The following is a 12,244-nucleotide window of genomic DNA, read 5'->3' on the forward strand; positions in this document are numbered from 1 at the left end:
CTCCGCTGGAGCAGCTCTGCCCCCGAGCCGGCTGCCAGCGCTGCTGCCTTCCTCCTCCCTTGCCTCCTCTCCCCCGCACGCACCCCCCCTCTGAATTGCAATGTGGTGGGTTGGTTCCCCCTCCCCTGTTACACTTTGCAAGGCAACCCCTTCCCCCCCCCCAACAGCAACACCCCCCCAGGGGAGAATGAAAAGCTGGGCGCAGACTTTCCGGGAGTTGCAAGCCCAGGAGGGAGCTAAACTAAATGACCTGGCCCTTTCCACCTGGTCCCGTCCAGCCCGACTTTCCTGTGATCACAGGTTTGGAAGACAAGGTTCTTTGGGTAAATCCAAATTCGGGGGAGTGAGTCCAAATTCTTTGACAAGTCACCGGTTTGGCAGGGAGCTCCACACAGCACTGGTTAACTAGTCACCTCTCCCCCCCGTCTCCTCTCCCCCGCAGCTCTTTCTGCTTCCCAGCTCCCTCCTTTGCATAAGGACCTGTCCCCCAGAAGTACTTGTGTACAGTTGCAAAAGCCTTGTTTGGAGGCCCTGTTGAATGCATTTGCAACAATAAGGGGAGGAAATGCCTTGGGTTCTCCTGGAAGCGGTGGTGGTAGGCAGCTAGGAGTGAGCATGATAAGTGAGTGAAGTTTTGACCCAGCAGCACATCCGAGGCAGAGTGGCAGCTGACCTCTGACAAGGGATTGGGCCTGTGGCAGATGCCAAGCTGATGTCCCTGTCCCTGTCCCTGTCCCCACCCTATCCAAACCCCTCTGGCATGAGTGGAGTTTGCCTGGCAGTGATGCAGAGTTTGGGCTCAATGATGTGAAAGGATCATTCAGATGAAATAAGGCAAACCCAGGCATGCCAATGAAAGAACGGGGTATTAAGCAAATGACTGAAGCTAACTCATCTTTCCAAATGCTCTGGGAAGCGTATAAGGACAGATTCAACTCATACTCAAGGCAACAGAGAGATTTCCATTCCCTACAATGGAAATTGAAGTGAGCCCTTATTTCCTCTAGGGCTTGGCACAGTAACCCTGTTTAAGCAGCCGGCTGTTAAAAGAACACTAATGCAAGGGATATTTTTGATGTGCATGGCAACTGTGTTGGGTATTGTTCAGCAGACACATATCTAAGTAGATTTTTCCTCCTGCCTTAACTAAGAACAGGCTGCCTTTCATTGCATCTAAAGGAGAAGCATTCTTTATTTTAGGACTTGGGTAACATTTTCAAACATCTACATCCAATAAAAGGAGCCTAAGTCCTATTTTCAAGAGTGATTTTGACATTTGGGTCTAGATTTTCAAAGCTACAGAAATGCATAAAATGCAGATTTTCTAAAGCACCTTGGTAAATCAGGTGCCTAATTTCCCTTGTCAATAGGATTAGGCTCAGATTTTTTACATAATTGAAAGTCAATGGGCTTGCACTCCTAACTTAGTTGTCAAAATGGGACTTAGCTGAATAATTCACTTAGGCCTTGCCACGCTAAAAAGAGAAAGTCCTGCATATCTTTAAAAAATTGGGCCTTTGTGCTTCTGTGGCTTAGGTGCTTCTGTGATGAGTTGAGCTTGTTGAGTTTTCAGCTTGTGTGGCGAGTTGCTTTTGAAAGTACGTTTTAGGCTTTTATGTCATTTCAGAGCTTCTGAAAATATTACCTCTAAATGTATGTCTGTTCTTTAGAGGTGAGACCTGATGGTGTATTTTTCCTCCCCTATAAATGAATCATAGAAAATTAGGGTGGGAAGGGACCTGAGGAGGTCATCTAGTCCAAACCGTGCTCAAAGCAAGACCAACCCCAACTAGATCATTCCCGCCAGGCTTTGCTGAGCCGGGCCTTAAAAACCTCCAAGGATGGTGATTCTACCATCTCTCTAGGTAACCTGTTCCAGTGCTTCACCACTCTTAGTGAGAAAGTTTTTTCCTAATATACAATCTAAACCTCCCTGCTGCAACTTGAGACCATTACTTCCTTGTTCTGTCATCTGTCACTACTGAGAACAGCCTAGCTCCATCCTGTTTGGAACTACCCTTTCTGTAGATAAAGGCTGTTATTAAATCCCTTCTCAGTCTTCTCTTTTGCAGACTAAATAAGCCCAGTTCTCTCAGCCTATCCTCAGAGGTCATGTGCCCTAGCCCCCTCACCACTGTTATTGCCTTCAATTACCAAGGCTTGAACTAACAACCATTCTGTACTCAACTCACCACGCAAGCACCTAAGCCACAGAAGAATACTACAGAAGAATAAATGAGTTATCTTTCACACACATATGGAGGTGCTACACTTACAAATTTGTATATACTGAAAGATATTATAAAATACTACTCTGAATTTGAAATCTAATTGAGGATTTACTTGTTTGGGGTTTGTTTTTTTTAATTTATTAAAATTAGATCCAAATACTTCACCTGTGTGTAGGTCTTCCTGCAAATGTTTGTGGTTTTAAAAGCAAATGTTTCTATTTTTCTCTCCCTAGTATGAAAGGCTTACACAAGATAGAAGCAACTGAATACAGAGCAGGACATGGTAAAACTGATTATAGGCAACAGTTGTGTCTAAAGAAGTTTTTTTTTCTGTAGTATTTCCTACTAGTTCTGCACTTCATGCTCAGACATACTGTGTTGTGCAGCCACTGACCCTCAGGAAACTTCTCTGTCCAAGGAACTTCTAGACTGAGAATCCTCAGATACTCAGTAGCCTGGAGCCAATATATTTTAAAAGACTTTGAAATTAAATCTGTGATTGACAACTCTGTTCCACAGACACAAGGGAACTCCCTACTTTAAGGGGAGAGCTCCTTTGTGCAGGAGATGAAGCTGTCTCAGGGGTTGGGCACAAACTACAGAACTACCTGCCTCAAGGCTGAAGGGTCACCCCAGACCTCATCCATCCCCTTCTGCTTCAAGAACAAGGAATACATCTTCAGCCTACCTTCTCCAACAGAAACACAGAGCAATGAACCCCTTTAAAAAGAACAACCCTCACATGGCTGAAATCAGATCCTATGGTCATACGGGCAGTATAAAAACCACTAGAGACTACACTGGAAAGCTCTTCTTGTGGCAGTCGTTGATGAAGCTCTAGTGTAGACCAGGCTCCAAAACTTTTGCTGGCACTTTGCATGATCTGCTACCTGAACTGCATAGGACACATCTCTACTGCATATTGCTTAAAAGACTAGCATCTGTCAATGCCTTGTCTAAACTAGTGGGAACTAGTGTTCCCGCTGCTATTAAGGGGAAGATGGACACAGTAGCAAAAGCAGGTACTGTAATTTTAGGAGCAAGATCCTAGTATATACTAGGGCCAACATTCTACTGAGCACACAAAGTGAACAGAGTAAAACCAGTGTTTTTCTCTAATCTCTGTTATGATTTATAATAATTCTAGCTGCTACCTATAACCATACAGTTAAATAATAAAACAATAACACAATTCTGGACAAAAATGTCATGCTAAATAGATACTGTCAACCCAAAGCTTCTGAGCTGACTGAAGTCAATGGCAAGACCCTGAAATTGCTTACCCTGATAATGCAAGGAAGTAGAGGGTTTATTATTATTTTGAGATGTCAATATTAAAATAATTAGGATTTCTATGGGATTTATATTTTATTTTATTTTGCATTTCCCCTGTTCATATCTGTTCATTTTTGTTTTTTCAGAAAATTGAATTTAGAGGGAAAAGGTAACATTTTCAAGAAAAAGTGATTTTTTTTCCTCCCCTTTTGACATAACCAGAATTATTAGAACATCTGACAAGGTTCTTTGGGTGAATCTGATATCTTTTATTAGACCAACTTACATAGTTGGAAAACAATTATTAAGCAAGCTTTCGGGTTCAAAAACCCTTCGTCAGGCTAAGGAAGTTTCAGCAGTTGGTGTGTGCTCTTCCTGGATGGAATGGAAAGTAAAGAAGCCAGCGGCTGGGCTGGTATGCATACAAGACAGGTAGTCAGTGAAAATGTAGATTGAGGAGTCAATGGGTGAGAGACAGACTGGGGAGGGGGGAAGAGAGAGAAGGGGGATGAATAGTGGAGAGATACCTGGGGAGTCAGATGTCAGGCAGATTATAATTTGTCATAAATCCAATGTCTATATTTAGTCCATGATTTTTAGTATCCAGGAGGTTGATGAAGTGGAGTTCATAGGCTCTTCTCTGGGAAGTGTTGTGTAAGTTTCCTTTGAGGATCAGGACTGAGAGATTGGAGAGAGAGTGGCCCTCCTGTGAGAAATGTGCCCCCACAGGTAATTGGGTATTTCTGTCTTTGATAGATTTCCGGTGTGCGTTCATTCTGGTGCGCAGTTGTTGTTTGGTCTCCTACGTATTTTCCATCAGGGCATTTGGTGCATTAGATGAGATATATTACATTTCTGGAGGTGCAGCTGTAAGATCCGGGAATGCTAATGGCTCTGTTGTGGGGTGTAGTAATAGTGGGGGTGGTGGAGATGTGTTGGCAGGTTTTGCATTTCTTGCCATGGCATTGTCTGGATCCTTTTGGTGTGTTCTGGGCTTGAGGAAGTTTGCTTCTGGAGCCTATGAACTCCACTTCATCAACCTCCTGGATACTAAAAATCATAGACTAAATATAGACATTGGATTTATGACACATTATAACCTGCCTGACATCTGACTCCCCAGGTATCTTTCCACTTTCATCCCCCTTCTCTCCCTCCCCTCTCCCCAGCCTGTCTCTCACCCATTGACTCCTCAATCTACATTTTCACTGACTACCTGTCTTGTATGCATACCAGCCCAGCCGCTGGCTTCTTTACTTTTCATTCCATCCAGGAAGAGCACATACCAGCTGCTGAAACTTCCTTAGCTTGACGAAGGGTTTTTGAACCCGAAAGCTTGCTTAATAATTGTTTTCCAGCTATTTAAGTTGGTCTAATAAAAGATATCAGATTCACCCAAAGAACCTTGTCTGCCTATGTCCTTCGACCAACACGGCTACAACCTACACCCTTAGAACATCTGAGGTGTTTATAACTGTACAATTTTTCCATAGGCACGCATACTGTTCCGCGCTATGTTTAATTACAACATAATCCTGCAAACATTTAAAACATGCCCGCTTTTAAGGAGACAGTCACATTCCATTGGAGTCAACATAAGCAAAGGGAAGCCTGGCTTACATTTGAAAGGCATAACTGTCAGCTACTGGTTTAATTTTTAGCCAAACAGTGGTACTGGCACAACATCTAGTGTAGATGCATCTGTGCCAGTATAAAGGTGCCTTATACCAATATAGATATTCATTGTCTCGTGTAGGAAATAGCTATCAGTGTAAAGCATTTTGGTACAGCTATAGCTGCATTCACATCCTGGAGTTTGAGATCATTTAAATTATACCAATAGAGTTACAGCTAGAGTTTCTAGTATAAAAATCATCAGGTGCATGAGTGCTGGTCAGATCAGGCCTCAGTCAGTTTTGCATTTGTTTATGTGGTTCTTTCACACAGCAAGAGAAAAAAGAAAAAGCAGTGCACAAAACAGGTAAATGTAATGGTAAGAAGACAAATGTTGGCCAGGAACTGAGGGGTAGGTGTGATTCACGAAACAACTTTTAACTCCTGTTTTGAAATTGATTGGCTTTCCAACTGGTGGTGTTTCTTTAATATATAACAACATGGGTTTTTTTTTTAAAAACAGAACAATACACTTTATATAATGACATGAATAATAAATACAACTAAATAGATCATTTAAAATAAAGCAGGGAAGAATACAACAGCAAATCCTGCACTCACTTATCCCCGAGTAACTCCCAGTGCTGATTGCTGGAAACTATACATTTGACATCTGCATTCCCAGCCACATTAATCATTTAAATGAAATCAGCTGTATAATTTTACAAAAAAAACAATTCTTTTAAAACAAAAAAGCCTTTGCTGCTATCACTTATGTGCATGTGATGTTAACAAAACCATGTATTTGGCACAGTTGAGAGACTGCAATTGAGAGGAAAATGTAGCCCCTTGTGTTTTGATTATGTTGTTGACTGCTTTGGTTTTACATGGATTATTATTTATTGGAGGTGAGGACATCAGTGGGCTTTACTAGGATGTAAATGACAGCAACATGTGACCCTATTCTATCTCTGGGAACTGATTTTCAGGTGGGGTAAACTGTCATAGCATCTTGGAGCAATTTACACCAGCCCAAGCTATAACAATTTACTGCTGATGATCTGCCCTCATGATATTCTGAGCAATTAATGATGGTGAAATACTGACAAGAGCAAGCAAGTTTGGTCTGAATGCTGCAATAGGAAATGGAAGGCTTTGCTTATTACTTAAATAAACCTCAGTGCATGAAGGCGTAACTCACCTAAAGTAATAAAGTCATGCTGGATTTGGCCATTACAGGCACCTTCCCAGCAAAACCTAGCTAAGGTGGCCAGTTAATACCAACACCAGTGGAACTGTTCCAGTCCTGAAGTGCTCCAGATATAACCAGCTGTGGCACAGAACAAATTCAGTGTAGCTGCTTTTGGTTAGAAGCTCTTCTGGCATAGCAGTAACAGTGGCTAGGTCTCATCTATAGATCTCAGAATCTTTCCAAGAGAAGGGGAGTAGCATTATCCCCATTTTCCCAATAGGGAAACAGGAATGGATAGGACTTATTGCTTGGCCATATAACCAGTTATGAATAGATTCAAGACCCTCTGCTCTTTGGGACCCAATGGTTTACCTAGCTCCAGGAAGATATTTTCAGTAAGGAAATCTGTGGAGGAAGGTTCCCCTGAAAGAAAAGGCAAAGGGCTAGAAGGAGGGAGCCTGGGAGATGGGACAAGGGAGGCTGTTCCAAGCATAAGTCATACCCTGAAAACTAGTTGTGGGAGGACATCCAAGATAGACATTCATTAATCCCACACAATTTAAGTTTCTTGCTCTATTATTCCCCTTGTATCCTTCTAGTTATATCCCACAGATGGGGAGGATAAAAGGTATGAATAGTTGGTCCTCGTATTATTCTGTGACTTGTTACCTTCACTGCTCTACAAGGGCACGGAGTTCTGTGCAAAATGGAACCAAAACCTTAGCAAGGTGAATGTGCAGAGCCCTTGTCCCCAAGAGCTTCCAAGCTGAGCCAGGGGTTTGTAACAAAGGCAGTAGGGCTGCTTTCTTCCAGGCCAAATGGCCCCTGGACTAATACACAGAAAATGTTCAACTAATAAGCATCCCCAGGCCTTCTTCAGCCTGGTCATAGGATGTTGTCCTATATCATGTGCCTTGTTTATAGGGGAAAACTGTCTGGAGTCAGTAATATGAAATCTCATTTCAAAGATTGTTATTTAAAACATATCTTTCCCAAGAAGCAACAACAAAGGAGCTGGGGAAATTGTTAATGTCCATCAGTCCTTTTTCTACATATATGTGCATCTGTTTGTGTGTGTCTGGTTTTTCTACATAGGGGGTGTGTGCGTGTATGTGTGTGTGTGTGCATGCAATAACTCAGTTTCTTCCGTATAAACTGGAGTCACTGTTGCTCAGGGTGACTGTCACTATGTTTCAATGGGCAACTTTGCCCAGTGTGATTTGGTAGAGCAATGGCTCAGTGACGTTTGCTCTAAAAATGCCCTGCAAGCTTTGTTCAGTGTAACAGTTTTGCTGTGAGCAAGATGGGCCCCTGCATTTTCTGGACACTTGTCCTAGGAGGAGTTTTGGGTCACAGAGGAGCCTTCTTTGTGGGATCAGGGTCTAAGGGACACACTCACTGCAGGAATTTGGCAGAACCTTCTTTCACTGTAGTTTTGTATACAATAGGAATACCCTGTGAAATCCAGAGCCAGGTGGTGAAAGATGAGGGGTCAGGGGATAAACATGCAATCTAAAATTATTCAAGGTTTGTAGCTCCCTTGGCTGTTGTAGCATGAAGGACAAAGACCCACATCCTTCACAGAATAAGTCCAGGAGAGCTGGCTGTAACTTAAGGGTGCAAGAGCAAGCTATCCCAATGTAGCAGAAGAATGAAAAGTACAACAGAAGGCCAGCCTGGCTAGACAACTATCTCTTTAATGAGCTGAAACTCAAGAAGGAATCCTATAAAAAAGTAGAAACTTTGTTATAGTACTAGGGAAGAGTTATAAGAGAATTCAATAGGCATATAGAAAAATAATTATGAAGGCCAAGGCACAATTTGAGGTGCAGCTGGCTAGGGACATAAAAGGCAATAAACATGATTCTACAAGTATGCCAAAATAAGAGGAGCACCAGAGAACCAGAGGTCCCTTATGGAATGCGTAAGGCAAGTCCAGTTATGGATGATGCAGTGAAGGCTGAAGTATTTAATGCCTTTCTTAATTTGTCTTTGCAAACAGGGTCAGCTACCAGATGATAAGTGCAGTTGGCAACAGAGATAGGGAAGGAGACAGACTATAATATAACAGGTTTGGGATTACTTAGAGAAGCAGATGCTTTCAAATCAGCAGGGCCAGATGGGATGCACCCTAGAGTACTGAAGGAATTGACTGAAGGCTATCCCCTTTGAGAACTTGTGGAGGTTGGGTGATTGAATGATTTGAAAAAGTCAAATACAGTGACCATCTTTAAGAAAGGGAAGAAGAAGGATCCTAGGGATTACAGATGAGTCAACCTGAACCCCATACCTGGTAAAATCATGGAGCAGGTCTTCAAGGAATCTACTGTGAAACATCTGGAGGAGAACAAGGTGATCAAGAACAGCCAGGATAGATTCACCAAGTCATGACTGACCAACCTGATTTTTTCCTATGACAAGATGACATATTGTGGATGGGGAAAGAGCAGTGGATGTGATATACCTTGAATTTAGCAAGGCTTTTGACACAGTTTCTTATGACATTCTCATTAACAAGCGAAGGAAATATAGACAAAATGAAAGTACTGTAAGGTGGACAGATAACTGGTAGGATCAGCATACTCAAAGGGCATGTTTACATGTACATTTACACTGTCTTAAATTTACTGCACAGTAAATTACTGAGCAGTAAGTGGGAATAGGCCGGCGTCTACACATGCAGATGACCTAGGACTAAATTTAGTCCCAGTTTAGAGCAGCCTGCCATGTGCCCCTGTGGCCACCAGAGGGAGCTCAAACCTCCAGCCACATGGCTGCTAGCACTTGGAACTAACTTTAGTCCCAAATTGAAGCCAAAGACAGCTTCCAGCACTTCGGACTAACTTTAGTCCCAAATTGAAGCCAGGAGAGGCAGCCAGCCAAGAGCCCTGGGGCTGAGCTCAGGCTGGCCCCTTAGTGGTTGGGCAGACTCAGCGGTGTGGCCCCCTGGATTACTGCACAGTAATGCATCTACACATGCATTACTGCTTAATAACTAATTGGGTGTAAATTTGATACCTGTGTGATGCAGGTATCAAATTTATGTTCAAGTCAGTGTAAGTCACCATATGTACTGAGTAGTACGGGCATGCATGTGTAGACGTATGCCTGTACTGTGCAGTAATTTCAATTACTGAGCAGTAAATGCGCACATATAGATGTGCCCAAAGAGTAGTTACCAATGGCTCAATGTCTACTTGGGAGGACATATCAAGGGGTGTTCCCCTGGGGTCTGTCCTGGGTCTGGTATTGTTTAATATCTTCATTAAAAATTTGGACTGTGGGATTGAGTACCTGCTTAGCTAATTCGTGGACAACACCAAGTCAGATGGAGCTGCATACACTCAGGGGAGGGACATGGCCAGGATCAAGAATGACTTGCACAGATTGGAGGAATAGTCCACAATCAGTCAAATGAGATTCAGTAAGGACAAGTTCAAATTCCTGCACTTGGGACAGAATAATCACATGCACAAACAGAGATTGAGGAATGATGGGCTAGGCTTCAGTATTGCAAAGAGGGACCCAAGGTTTACAGTTGACTGGGGGTTTTCAACCTTTTAAAATAGGTGTACCCCCAGTGGCCGGATGCAGAGTGGTGGAGGAAGGGGGGGGGGGTGCGTGGCTGGATGCAGAGCGGCAGCAGCGTGGGTTGGTGGGTGGCAAGCTCTCTCCCCCGCCTGCTTCCCACAGAGGGGAGCTGCTGCCCTCGCTTCCCCCCCCCCAGGGACTAAATTTAGTCCAAGGCTGGCAATGAATAGGGAGTGCATGCAGGTGTATGTGCACCCCCAGAGCTTGGTGGTGCACCCCCTGCCACTTGCCACCCGCCCCCCACCCTACCATGGACATCACTGGCAGTGTCTGCAGGTGGTCACCAATCGCCACCAGCCGCCGCTGCCAGCAGCATCTGCAGGGGGTTGCCAACCACTGGTTGGCGCTCGCCACCCCCCCCTGCCAACAGAGCTGTGGCTGCCTGTGGGAGCTCACCACTTGCCACCACTATGCTCCCACCATTGACAGCACCACCACCACCTGTGGGAGCTCACTGTGTCCCCCTCAGCCTCCGGGGGCATGTGCGTTCATGTCCAACAGCATACTGGGTTGTATTAACATTAGCGTCACTTGCAAACCAAGGGAAATGATTCTTCTACGCTATTCAGCACTGGTGAGGCCTCACCTAGAGTATTTCATCCAGTTTTGGGCCTCACACTTCAAGAAGGGTGTGGACAATTTGGAAAGAAACCAGCACAGAGCAACAAAAATTATTAGAGGCCTGGGAGGCAAGACATATCAGGAAAGCCTGAAAGAACTAAGGTTATTAGTCTGGAGAAGAGAAGGCTGAGAGGGGATTTGGCAATTTCTACACAACCCTGACCCAGAGCACCGAGTCCCTTGAAGAGCCTTGGACTGAACTCAAGGCTGTGTTGACTAGGGTGGCAGACAGGGACTTTTGCCTGCAGTGGGAGTACTGGCTTCCTGAGAACAGTCAGTAGCTTCCAAGGTCAGTACAGGCTCAAGGACAGGAAGGGAAGAACTAAGAAAAGGGAGGACTAAGAACCAACTTTCCTATTTTCACCCTTCATTCTGAACATCTGGCACTCCTGAGCCCCTTGTTAATCCTGATGTCTAATTCCTTGATGTTTCCCTAAACCTCTGAATCCTTTCTGTTCTCAGCCACTTCACAGAATAATCTCTGAAGCTGTGCTTTCTTCTGCTGGAGAAGCCTAACCCAGTTCACCCACAGGCTGTCCTGGGAGTCCTCAGCTATACTTTTGTGAGGCAGACAGGGGAGTGCGAAAGCTCCCCACAGCTCTGTATCAACTGGACACAGTCCAGTGCTCCCCACAACTAGTCCATACCTATCCCAAGATGCTGCCTGCTTGGCTCCGATCCCCTTCAAGTACCTCCCACTGGACTCAGGCTCCCCTCTGTAACATCTTCATTGTCTTTGCTGCTTCACTGAATAACTAAATCCCCCTCAGTCAAAGTCCTGCTCTCACCAACTCTTTCCCAGCACGCTCCCTTTTTCTTTCCCTCTTGGGATCCTCAGCCACAACACCTGTATTGCAGAAACAAGAGAGGTTCCTGTTCTGATCACCATTTTGCATTTTTTCCCTTTTAAAAGACATTGAGGGACCTGATCCTAAGACGCACTGAGCACCTGCAGCTCCCAGCTGTTTCAGTGGCAGTTGAGGGGTGCTCAGCAGCACTCAGATCAGGCCAAATATTTCAGGAGCTTGATGTTTTTACCTCCTCCAACCCCCACCCAGCCCCAGCTCTTGCTTGAGGAGATGAGACATAGAAAGAGGGAGGGGTGTGTGTAAGTGTGTGTGTGTGAGAGAGAGAGAGGGAGAGAGAAAGAGAGACGGGGGGGAAGAGATTTTGTGTGTATATGTGTATGAGAGAGTGAGTAAATGAGTGTGCGTGTGTGTGTGTGTGTAAGAGAAATATTTTGTGTATGCATCTGCTGATTTTGTGCATGTGTATTTAAGGGAGACAGATTTTGGTATATGTATGAAAAACTGTGTGCGAGACAGACATTTTGTGCCTATGTATGTGAGACAGCCTAGATTTTGTGTGCGAGAGATCCTTCTTGTGTGTGTGAGATACAGGGATTATGTCTGTATGTGTATGTCAGTGAGAGAGAGAGAGAGAGGGATTGTGGCAGGTACATATGAGAGAAACAGGCAGATTTTGTGTGTACATGTGTATAAGAGAGACAGATTGTGTGCAAGAGATGGGGATGGAGGCTGTGTGTGTGTGTGAGAGAGAGAGAGAGAGAGAGAGAGAGAAAGAGAGGGAAACCAGTTTTTGTGCATACATGTCAGAGAGAGAAATTGTGCCTGTGAGGGGAAAAAGAAAGCTGAGACAGACGGACGGACGGAGAGGGTGCGAGCGTGAGAAAAGGGCAGTTTTTGTGTGTCCACGTGCA

This window comes from Alligator mississippiensis, chromosome 5, assembly GCF_030867095.1.
Source record: "Alligator mississippiensis isolate rAllMis1 chromosome 5, rAllMis1, whole genome shotgun sequence".
Classification (NCBI taxonomy): domain Eukaryota; kingdom Metazoa; phylum Chordata; order Crocodylia; family Alligatoridae; genus Alligator; species Alligator mississippiensis.